Source organism: Dipodomys ordii, unplaced genomic scaffold (assembly GCF_000151885.1).
Source record: "Dipodomys ordii isolate 6190 unplaced genomic scaffold, Dord_2.0 Scaffold158, whole genome shotgun sequence".
NCBI classification, from domain to species: domain Eukaryota; kingdom Metazoa; phylum Chordata; class Mammalia; order Rodentia; family Heteromyidae; genus Dipodomys; species Dipodomys ordii.
Genome location: NW_012267374.1, coordinates 1719872 through 1732425, shown reverse-complemented (window position 1 = coordinate 1732425; position 12554 = coordinate 1719872). Strand labels below are relative to the sequence as shown.

The window sequence follows — 12554 nt, the reverse complement described above, 5'->3', positions numbered from 1 at the left end:
TTGGTATAATTTGGGGAGGGGAAGGGAAAAATTGTTTAAATAGGGATACAGTTTGACGCATTCCATTTAGTCGGGGGCAGGGAGGGCGAGATCAGGGGAATGTAGTTGTGGAGATGGGAGGGAAGGGATGGTAGCAGAAAAACAAAGGAGGAGGCAACAATGCTTGATAAGAAATGTACTCATTACCTTGCTCATATGATTGTAACCCCTCTGTACAGTATTTTCACAATAAAAAAAACATTAAAATAGCAGCAGGTGAATAGCTAAGATACGGAACCAACCCAGATGCCCCTCAGTAAATGAGTGTATCAAGAAAATGTAGTACATATGTACAATGAAATTCTATGCTTCCGTCAGAAAGAACAACACTGCCCCATTTGTTAGGAAATGGAAAGACTTGAAAAAAATCATATTAAATGAAGTTACCCAGTCCTAAAGAAATGTAGGTCCCATGGTTTCCCTTATTTGTAATCATTAGTATATATGTAGTATAATCTTATCAGATGAACTGAAAAGCTCAAAAACCATGTACAAATGACCATATAAGATGATGGTAAGTGAAATGGACCCCAAGATATGGATACAAGAGATCTGTCTTTATTGTTGTTGTTGTTTCCTTTGTATGTTCTTTCCCCTATGGCATATCCCCTCTTGTCACTGTACTCTATTTTGATACCCTGAATCTTGTATATATATATGTCTAATCTGGGGAGGGGAAGGGGAATATCAAAACGCTGAAACAAGGACACAGGATGATCCAGTGCAACAAAGATACCCACAGGACAGTATATTGGAAATGAACTTTACAACTTCAGGTGCGAGGGTGGGGAGTGGGGGTAGGAGTGTGAGAGGTGGGGGAGGGAAGGGATAGTGGGACAACAACAAGGAAGGGAAGAGGTAACAATGATTGACAAATAATGTACTCATTGCCTTACTCGTGTAACTGTAACCCCTCTGTCCAACATCTTAACAATAAAATAAAAAAATAGCAGCAGGTGAAATGTACTAATGCCCATAAAGCCATATTTATATAATCATGTATATGAGAGTGATTTAGCTTTGAGCAGCTGCTCTGGACTTAAAATCACATACAAAAAGAAAGGGACCAATTTAAGAAGCATATTAGAATGGATCAAATCAGCTGAGCCTACCGCAGAGGGCATGAGAAATATTTTCACTGTTTTCAGGAAAGATATGTTCTGGAATTATAGCTAATTCAAAAGCTGAGAATGTCAAGACTTTGGCACAATATCTTTCTGGTCATATGCACATCTCAAAGACATAGTTTGTAAAATTATCAGATGTTTCAGGGAAGGAAACTATCATGGGTGGCTATTTTAGTAGGACAGGTGTTGGGGATGTAGGGGGCAACCTATCTGGAGGTGCAGGTTTCTTGAGCCTAAGATATTTATGAACAAATGGCACTAACAAGAACCATCAGGTTTTGAGAAAAATGTCTTGAGACCTGGCCCTTGGTGGGAAAATGAAAAGGCAAAATCAGGAAAGAGGACTGTGGAAAACAAAAGACTGCTACATTCCTGGGTGTTCTGATTTCACAGTGAAGAGTCCATGTCACATGAGCCTAAGTTCCTGGGCAGAACCAGTCTCAGGATAGCATGTGAGGAACAGGAAGGAAAGGTTCTGAGGGGAAGTGAAAATACAGATTTTTCAATATGAGGTGAACAAGAAGACAAAGTTGAATAAGACCTTATGGCTGGTGGGGTGAGTGTCATCATAGGATGCTTGTCAGCTTTTCAAGAAGATCAGAATGTGTCAAATGCCCGAGAAACACTTGACCTCGTATCTCAGACACACACCCCCTTCCATCAAATTGCATACCACAGGGACTACCACCCACTCCTTCATACCAGATTCTCCTCACCCACTTGGAATCACAACTTGGGCTTTAGATTTCCTGCAGAGATGCAGCAGATATACATTAAGCCTGGAAACTTTGCCCTGATGTTACCTCTGATGACTTTCCTTTTCTGAAATGACCCTGCAGCCTCTGCTTCATGTAACCTCCTGCAGGGAGGTTGCAGGAGCTTCATGCACTCCAGCAGAAATCCTGGGCTCTGCTGCTGAAATACGGCTTTATGGGCATTACTACATTTCACCGAATCCCAACAAAAGCTTTTGGCTGTGAGTGAGCTGAAAAAGACATTTTAGAGAGAAGAATTTTGAATGTGTATTTCTTTGGTTTTCAACTCCAGGGTCTATAATTCTACTTAATTCTCATCTAGAAAAAAAAATGTTGCAGTAGTGAGGCTTGAACTCAGGGCCTGAGCATTGTACCTTAGTTGGTTTCTGTTTGTTTGTTTTTGTTTTTGTTTTTGCTTGAGGCTGGTACTCTCCTATGTGAGCCACAGCTACCGTTCTGGTTAAACTGGAAATAATAGTCCCATGGACTTTCCTATGTGGGCTGGCTTCAAATTGTAATCCTCAGATCTCAGCCATCAACGTAGCTATGATTATAGGTAAGAAACAGTGGTTCCTCACTCATCTAGAAATTCTAATGGGAGAGTTTATATTGTTTAAATTGGAGGCATATTTTACATTTTTTACTAGTTAGATTTATAGTAATATCCATTGTGCTATTCAGATATTGAAGTATCAATTGGTATAATTTGAGATGGCAAATAGAATGAAGGCTAAAGTTTTTGGTTCAGCTTTAAAAAAGAATAGTCATAGAGTTACATTAAAATTCCTTCCTATCTCAGAGTACTCTCTGGAGACAGAAACTGGCCACCATTAATGCCACAATTAATCTGAAGAGAAGAATAAAGAAAAAATGTGGTAGATGGCAACCATATTGGAAAGTGGAGGCAGGATTGTTACTCTGATAAATGGGTCTTCTCAAAACCTTTGGGGTTAGCCACAGCAACCCTAATTAACTCCAGCTTGATTGGCAGCCAAATGGCTCAAGAACTAGAGATAAGAATATGTGGAGGAGGAACCAATTTCTTCTTTTCTTCACATTCATGTTAAATAAGACTTTCATCCTGGACCAAATATTAGAGATAGCTTTGGTTCCACTTTATAACTTTTTTAGTTACACCATCTAAAGGAACAGACACAAGGAATACAAGAGCTTTGCCTTTATTCTTCAGCTGTTCAATCTTGGAGTCTCTCTGGTCTTGTTATAGAATTTTGAGCCTCCAGACCAAACTCCAGCATTTGACATGTAGGTCTATTTAAATGAAAACATGGACTGGTGAAAGTCAGTTGGTGGAAGCAATGTTTAATTACTATTTCATGGGCACACTGTGTGACTAGGTATAGTATGTGTTCCAACCTGTCTTCCCCATACAGAAATTTGCTTTAGGTTTAGATGGAGGAAGAACTGGGGGCAAAGGGAGAGATATATGCATAATTATTAAACTATTCCACCCACAAGGGTGGCTGGTCATTGTCTAGGACTGGTCAGGTAGGGCCTTGGGACAATAAGTCATTGCTGCCTATTGTGGGTAGTTTTGTTTCCTATCATAGGATGTTAAAGCATCAGGCCTATCTTTCCTGAATGTAAGGATTGTTGAAAAGTAATTGTGGGAGAGAAGAGTTTAGAGCAAAGCACAGAGATACAAAACAGAGTTGGGATGCCAAGCTTTCACGTGATTTATGGATCCAAGTGAGGAGTCAGTGCTTTTCATCAAAAGCAGTTGTTAAGTATCTGTTAGAGTCTTTGCTATTGAAATAACTCATAAACCATTAACCCAGGAAAATGTATTAGTTCAATGTGTTGTTTGAATCTATTTCTCAGACTTGATTCTTACGAGGATATTTTGTTATGCTTGTAGATTGTGTCTTTTGCTTGAACTGTAAATTCCTTTTAATGTCTACCTTAACTTCTGGGTTGATTGTGTGCTGGTCTTAAATACTGCTTTGACTTATTTTCTTAGCTGGAGTATAAGTAAGCCTTTGCCTGGATACTGTCAATAAGTTTGAATGTGTCATTGGTCTACCTTGCTATCCTCAAAATATGGCTTTATGGATATATACAGGTATATTGATTTACCACAGGGAGGCCTTTACATATTCTAAAGCCTGGGCACTAGCAGTCTTGTACTGCCTTATATTCTAAAAAGTTTTGTAAATATGCAAAACCAGAAACCAGAAGGCAAATAGCATGAGTGAATCAGAAAGGAGTGAAAGAGAGTTGAGAAATGAGATGACACCAGGGTTTATGTAGGACACAAAATGAATGCTAAGGCATGCCACATTCACTACTCTCAGATCACAGATTAATTTTTGAATCTTCTAGCAGTCTAATGCACAGAGAAACATTGGAAAATAAAATTTGACTAGCATATAACAAAATACAGAAGGGTGATACCTATTGTTGAAATTTACTGATTCCTGAAGTTCTTGATGTTCGCTGTGTTTTTATAAAGACCAATCTCAGGAATCTAATGAACTATGAGTAATATCCGTATGGTAAGACAACAATCAGTATCCTAGGGTTGTTTCTCTGACAGTCCTTCAGTGTGTCTGGTTGATCTAATTTTAAAGACAGTAAATTCAGTGAGCAATTCTATAGCACTAGATAATGTGATTGAGCTACACAGCTATTAGGTTCAACTGAATTTAGCACAAATGAAAGTTTGCAATTTCTAGACTGCTCCCCCAAGACAAGTCTTGAACAGTGCTTCTCTCAATGGAATTCAGATAGTTACTAAGAGCAGAGAGCAGGTGGTTATGATTATGAGTTCCTTGAGTATACACAATTCGGATTGTTTAAGTTCAGAATCTTATTCCTTGACAGATAGATGAGATGGAGAATAGATCTGCTTCTTTTCAGATTTGAAGAGCCTAGTAATGATCACATTTCTTCATTAACATGGGCTCAAATATTCACTTGCACAGAAAATATTTTATGTTACTCAACAACAGTAAAAAATTAATGATGCAAATAACAAAGCTCTAATTTTTCACATCTAACTGCAGTGATTTTAGCCTGGAAAATTTTCTGAGGTGGATACTGGCAAAAGTCCAACTCAATCATAAAAATAATACAGTAAATATCTATGAAAACAACTAGCTTCATATCTATGAATATATATGCATATATATATATATATATATAGTCTGCTAAACTTTTCAGGGAAAAGTTCATAATTATTAACTGTATCATAAAAGATTAAAAAAAGATTCCAATGACGTGACTTGCTCTTGCAGGGCTATAAGATATAAGCCTATTAAAATTTGGGTAATATCTATAAAAAATGAAGAAATTTGTTTCAGAATAATTAACATATCATTAGCGGCTTTCCAGCAGTAATCAGATCATGGGACACTTTCTCACCACATTTTACTTCTAATTTCTAATTGTACTAATTAATTCTACATTTTTTATTTTAATCAAATTTAGGTTTATCTAATAGCACAGTTCCTTCTATATGACGTAATATATGCAAATTCCATCTCCCCATCTTTCCTGACTTTTGCCATAGGAGTTATTCAGTTCAAGAGGTTTTGTGGGTCCTTCATCAGAAAAAGTAAAATTGCTTGCAGGTTAGAAAAGTTTTCTGCTCCTGTTAACTTTAAGAGTGTCACAGGCACTTTTTGAGATGCAATGGTCTCGAACATGGATGTATAACTTTTAATCCCCTCAAATAAAGGCATACTAGGAAGACTGGAACAGCTGTTAGTGTCATCAGTTGACATTTTCTGTAATAATATCTTTATGTCATAATAGGAAAGATAGTGGTGGAAGTTGGATTATAGGATAACTAAACAGCATTTAGACATTTGCATCAGCAAATAGATAGGGGGCTTGGTGCACAGAAAGGACACTCATTTGGTAGAGACCAGTCAAAAAGCCATTTGCATTACTTACAAGCCCAACTCTTTCATTTGTCTTTTAATATAGCCAGTTACTGTGTACTTCTTTGACATCAGACAGGCATTTTTGTTTAAAGGTCCCCTCATGTAGCAGCATTTCTATTGTCATTTTTTTCTCTGAAAATTAAAGAATGGTCTCAAACTTGGCATATTGTTTCTCCATGAGGTATTTATAGACAAATGTTTTGAAAAATAAAGTCATACTACAAAAAAGTATTTTGCTATGAATAATGGATAAAATAGGATCCTTGTCTATCATTTTAGAGATTTATTCAAATAGGCTATTTTGAAATAGCTGTATAAAAACCATATTGGGAATAAGAAAAAACAGTCATATTTTCATAATTTGATACACAAACAGATTCTATGTTAGGAAGACCTAGGTAGAATGTTTATAGGAACAAACAACAGAAATTTCATCTCTAATGACTTGAAAATAAGGGGATTTCTTTACCTCATATCTTAAGGACATAGGTAGGGCAGATGTTCAGTCATCTCAGGTTAACTCTGCCCTGGTCAGAGGTCTGCACACCACACTCTTCCTTATATTGACACCGTCCAGATATTACACAGAAACTAACTTTCTACAGAGGAGCTTTGCTTAAAGAGCTGAGAGCCATCTCAATGTTGTTACATTTTGGCTTCACTGGAATCACCTGGAAACTTGTCCATTTCTAGCTTTCTGAATCAAAATCACTGTGAGTAGAACCGGTGTTTTTAACAAGTATTCCAGATGATTCTTGGCTGGCCAGTTTGGGAATCACCGGCTCAGATCAGTAATTCTAAAGCCTAGATGTACACTAGATTCACCTGAGCAGCTTTAGAGACATACTAGAAGCTAGAGCCTCACCCTATAGCTATCACAAACATGGAAGGAAGGAAGTTGGGAAGAAAATAGGTATGGACTCTGGTACCTCCAAAGTTACTGTGTTGAGGACCTGTGGTTTATGCTAACAGTGACTTATTCTTCAACTTGAGGCTAGACTTCACTGAACACATACTATTATCTGAGAGTCTTTTATCTTCCCAATACTCACACGTTGAAATCCTAGTCCCCAGGGCAATGGTTTTGGGAGGTGAAGCTTTTGAGAGGCAATTAGGTCACCACACAAGTAATCAAGCCAAGTATATGCAAGGCCTTGAGTTCAAACCCTGGTAATCAAAACCGAAAGTGCAGTGGAGAGAAAGAATCTCTCCACTGTAAGTTAGCATTGAGGAGACAGCTGTCTATGTGCTACAAAATTGGCCCTCATCAAACACCTTGTAATTGAACTTCTCAGCCTACAGAACTGTGAGAAATAAAATTCTGTTGATTATAATCTTCTTGGTTTATGGCATTTTGTTATAATCATCTGGAAAGGCTAAGACATGCCATTGGGAAAAGAATAGATACCTGCAGAGAATAGGGTCTTGGTAGGAAAAATTATGACTTTTGTTATTACCCAGTAGTGCCTTCCACAATCTCAGCACAGAATGGATTCACACTTTTTACTCTTAATTTCATAGAGTATTTTTATATTGTTAGATGATTTTATCTTATAATTATTATCTTAGTGTCTACCCAATAACTTGAATCATTTTTGACATTGAAGTATATGTAATTTTCACAAACTTGAGAAATGGTCATGAAGACTATGAGAGGCTGGTGTTATATAAGCTTAAAATTACCATAGAAACAGAGTCTGAAATGCTATGTTATCAAAAATATTGCAGACACGAATATGATGATGTGTCAAACATCAGCAAAACATAACTTTTGGGAACCAAGCTGAATGTTTTTCTACCTTCCCTGGTGACAGAACTGGTACAGAAATAATCCTAAGTAAAAAAGAAAAGCTGTGAATTTTTTTCAGCTGTACTCTATAATTACTAGACTAGTAGCTCTTTCAGGTAGTAGATGAATGTATCATGATTCATGCTGCACAGTTAAATATTTGGGAGTTCAATGCTAGATATTTCCTGACTCTCTGCTGACAATGATCACAGTTAAGGGGAAAATGATCAATAGATAAACCAAAGAATAGATACCAATTATACCCTGAATGACATACCTGTATAAGACCACATGCTAGTGGGTATTCAGGAAATGAAGAGTAAGACATGAACTCTGCTCTCTGGCATTTGTACTGTGGCAGGAAGATGAGTCAGTGTACATGAAAAGGTATCAAGGAGCCACACAAATGACTAGTAAGAGATACTCCATTTACCTAGTCGCTATTCCCACCAGTGAAATTAATAGGCAGTTAGTGGAAGGCTTTGCGTTAGGATGATATGGGATAAAATCAATGAGGACAGATTGCAGTAGGATTCCAAAAGATAGACAATATTCACATCTACTCAAGGAAGACTATGAGGCAGCATGTCAGGTCTGCAGAAGTTGCACACAGAGGAAAGTGCAAAGGCTTTTATACCCCAAACAAATACAGTCTATTCCTATGATGCTTCTGTTAGAACATCTGACATTTTGCATGTAAAATATGAGCCAATAATGTTTCACTTTATATGAATGGGAACTTGTACAAAATGGGGCTAGAGATACAGCCATGGGCTGGATGATCATGGAGGTGTTTGTGAGCTATGTGAACACCTTTTGTTTTTCTATGCCTCGTTTCCTTATCTACAAAATTGGGATAAAAGTATCTTGCCCCAAATAGCTTTATGAACATTATATTAACATGAACATATGGCATACAGTAATTTCTCTTCTTTTAATAGCATTTCTCTTCTTTATTTCCAAGAAATTATGTTTATTTAAGAGCATTCAACAAAACAGCTGTAACTTTTTTTGCAATTAGAGTGGTATTCAGTTACTTGACAACAATTATTTTATATAAGTTGCAGCAGAGACAACTGAAGACAAAAAAAATCTACTGTCCCAATCCATGACTTGCTATGCACCAGGAGTCTGCTTTCAATTTCCTTGCCAATTTACTATCTCCATACTGTACTAGTCAAGGTTAGTGGCTATTGAAAATACCAGGACAAAGCTATCTAAAGACACATTTGGTAGTGTGTTAAGTATACAAAAAAGACACTGTACCATTTTAGAGCAAATCATACAGAGCCTAACACTTCAATTTTTTCTTTAAAAGGAGAGAGTTGTATACAGGTAGAGTTAAATACACAAGAAAAACAGAGCTAGACCCAACTTTTTCATCATCATCTTCTTCCTCTTCTTCCTTCTTTTTCTTCTCTTTTCAATTTTCATAACTCCCTTTATTGCTACATTATCTTTTCCTATAGCTTCATAGGCAGCAATCCTTCTCATGTTTTGCTTCAGCTTTCAAGCAATGGCTGCTTGCCATTGGCAGTGGTGGGGTTCCATCTCTCTCCTGTTTTTTTTGTAACATCATCAATGAACAGGCCAGGATGTTTGTCTTTGGTTTTAGTGCAATACCTAGAACAGAACAAGAAGAAAGCCAAAGGAGCCTTCTTGGGCATATTGGGCTCCTTGAACTTCTTTTTTATTTCTCCTTTAGGAGGGATGTGGGTTTTCAGTTCTCTTTTATGACAAGCCTTGTCAGCTTTGGCCAAGTCTTCAAATTTCCTTTTCTCTTTAGCAGACATTGTCTTCTACCTCTCTGAGCACTTCTTAGAAAACTCTGAGAAATGGACTGAAGTGTCTGAGTGCTTCTTTTTGTTCTCCTGGTAAGTTTGCACACAAAAAATGCATATGAGGACATTTTGCTTCTCAGCTTCCTAGGATTGCCTTTGCCTATGTTTAAGTTTTCCTCTGACAAGTCACGGAGTAGCTTAGTGCCAGTCCATTTCTCACTGGCCCTGGTGCTGTTTCTGTGAAGCTCAATGTACTGCAATCTCAATGAATAATTTCTACATAAGTAGGATTAATATTTATTTTCTTTTTTGTTGTTGTCCTAGGGCTTGAACTCAGGGCTTGAACTAAAGTCTTATGCTCTACCACTAGAGCCACAGCTCTACTTCTGCTTTTTTGGTGGTTAATTGGAGATAAAAGTCTCATGGATTTTTCCTGGGGTGGTTTCGAACCATGATTCTCAGATCTCAACCGCCAGAGTAGCTTGTAATAAGCTTGAGACACCAGCACCTGCCAGGCAGTATTTTATCTTATTAGCCTAAGAATATCTTAAATAACACTTAACAGAACATATAAAAATATCCAGCTTAGATTTCAAAAATTTCCTTGGCTACAGTTTGGAGAATAGATTGGTGGCAGAGTAAAGGACGACATGAGCATGAAAGTTGGATGGCATTGGAATAATCTGTGTGAGAGATGTGAAGGCTTTGGTTTAGCCAGTGGCAATACATTCCTCATGTAGCTGAACCTATTTGTTTGGATACTTTATCTAGTCATGATAACTATAATTATCGATTGTAATGGAGATGTGTAAATGTCAGTTATAAGTGTCAATGATAATTATCAATTAATTCACAACTCAATATTATAAACTATAATTTAGTATGATAAATTATAATTTACTAATTTCATAAGTTATACAATATAGCAATAATACATTCTATTATCTATTTACAGTAATATATTAATATATGTATATACTTTATATTTAACATATTATGTATTACATACGTATATATTTAACATATGAGTATATAATGTATTACATGTAGCAGATAACATATACGTTATATATAGCATATATCATATGTATTAAGTAGCCAAGTTATATAAACAGCCCAAATGCTATACAATAGATAAATGGATTAAGAAAATGAGGTTCATATACACAATGGAATTTTACTCATCCATTACAAAGAATAAGATTATGGCATTTGTAAGGGAAGGGTAGACCTAGAACAAATCATATTAAGTGAAGTAAGCCAGGCTCAAAGAAACCAGCAGTGCATGTTTTCTCTCAAATATGTAAGTTGCCTCTAAAATACAACCAGACATACAGTGCTGGATGTATTTACACATAAGCTAACTGACTAAACAAGGGTATACTTAGGGGAGGAATCCAAAGACATAATTCCTCTAAATAACTAAACTTCTGTTTATCAGAACAAATATTAGGAAATGGAAACATATTTTGGGGGGCATGGGCAAAGGAGGGGTACGGGAATGGAGGCAGGAAAGGTGAGTAAATACAGCCATTATATTCAATATGTACTATGTAGAAAATAAACTATATAACTTGTGAGTAAAGATGGGAGAGAAAAATGGGGCACAATGAAGGATAGGGCCACATTGTCCAAGAAGTGGTGTACTCACAACCTGACTTGTGGAATTTTAATACCTATGTACAACTACTTAATAAAACAATAAATATTATTAATATATTATCTTATAATGTAATATACAACATATACATACAATATATTGCACTATAATATGTGAATAATATACATGAATTCTTCTTTTTTTTTTGTCATGGAGCCTGAACTCTGGGCCTGGGCACTGTCCCTCAGCTCTTCAGCTCAAGGCTAGCACTCTACCACTTGAGCCATAGCTCCACTTTCGGCTTTTTCTGCTTATGTAGTTCTGAGGAATCAAACCAAGGACCTCATGCATGTAAGGCAACCAGTCTACCACTGAGCCACCTTCCCAGCCCTACAACATGTATTATTAATATCTAATATGTAATACAATGTAGTATATATAAATATAATATGTAAAGATGTAAATTAGAGTAACTATAATTTATTAATTATGAAATTATTAATGATTGAGCTCAGTGCCCTGAAGTATTTTTCTCAAGGCAGCTGTATGATGGTGAGTAGGAGCAGCAATGTTCTTTTCCACTTCGAACAAATAAAAACAGTATCAACTTGGAAAAGAATTATGAAGGGAACAATAAACAAGGAACTAAGACAATAACAAGTTGGAAGAAGGTAAGGCTAGGTTTTGATCCTTCTTGTAGGAGAAGTCAGTTTGAAGTGACACTGAAGCTGCAAACTAAAGATAAGAAGAATTTGTCCAGGGAAGAGTGTTCTAGGCACTAGAAACGGTTCTTGTAGGATGGAGCCAGTGTGGCTAGAATCCCAATGAACAAGAAGCAATGAGTGGCAATAAGAGTATTGGGCAGGAGACACATTATACAGTCTCTTAAGTCTATTTTTTTAACCAGTCGTGGGTCTTGAACTCAGTGCCTGAGCACTGTCCCTGTGCTTTTGTGCATAAGACTTGTACTCTACTAGTTCAGCCAGAGCTCCACTTATGGCTTTTTGGAGTTAATACTCTCATAGATTTCCTGCTTAGGCTGGCTTTGAACTGGGATTCTTAGATTTTTGCCTCATAAATAGCTAAGGTTATGGGTGTGAGCTACGAATTCCCAGAAGAGTTTCTTAAGTTTTAAAAAGGAGTCTGGGTTTGACTTTTACTATAATAGAAAATCTTTTCGGTGTGTTAGGAGAGTAAGAAAGACTTTGGTTTTAGAGTCTGTTGCTTTGTCAATGTCATTCTTTCTGATGGAGGCATAGAATTCCATTGTTTATATATACCACATTTTCTTGATCCATTCATCTACTGAGGAGCATCTGGGTTGGTTCCAGATCTTAGCTATAGTAAATAATGCTACAATAAACATAGTTGTGCTGGTAGCTTTAGTGTGGTCTTTTTTGTAAACATTTGGGTAAATGCCCAAAAGTGGGATTGCTGGGTCACAGGGGAGCTCTATGTGGAGCCTTTTGAGGAACCTCCATACTACTTTCCAAAGTGGTTGAACAAGTTTATAATCCCACCAACAATGAAGTAAGGTTCCCTTCTGTCCACATCCCCT

The 12554-nt window shown here is 36.8% G+C and overlaps 1 pseudogene; it reads right to left on the bottom strand.

Annotated features, from left to right (window-relative positions):
- LOC105998195 overlaps window positions 1–12554 on the bottom strand; it is a 154416-nt pseudogene that overhangs the window by 102552 nt on the left and 39310 nt on the right.